We start from the raw sequence: 223 nt of genomic DNA on the forward strand, positions 1-223 counted from the left end.
CTATCAACACGTATGTGTATAAAATATAGAATATATGATCATACTTTGAGAGTGCCTGCAACGCTGCAACTGCTCGTCTTACCACTATTTACGTGGACAGTTACGATATCCTCACATTTCCTTCCCTGACACCATATTTCCCTCATCTTATTTTGCTGTTTCTTTTCCTCTTGTGTGTGTTTGCTTGTTGTTTTTTCCTCACACACTCACCCTTTCAATCTCT

This window comes from Penaeus monodon, chromosome 15 (genome assembly GCF_015228065.2).
Source record: "Penaeus monodon isolate SGIC_2016 chromosome 15, NSTDA_Pmon_1, whole genome shotgun sequence".
Taxonomy (NCBI): domain Eukaryota; kingdom Metazoa; phylum Arthropoda; class Malacostraca; order Decapoda; family Penaeidae; genus Penaeus; species Penaeus monodon.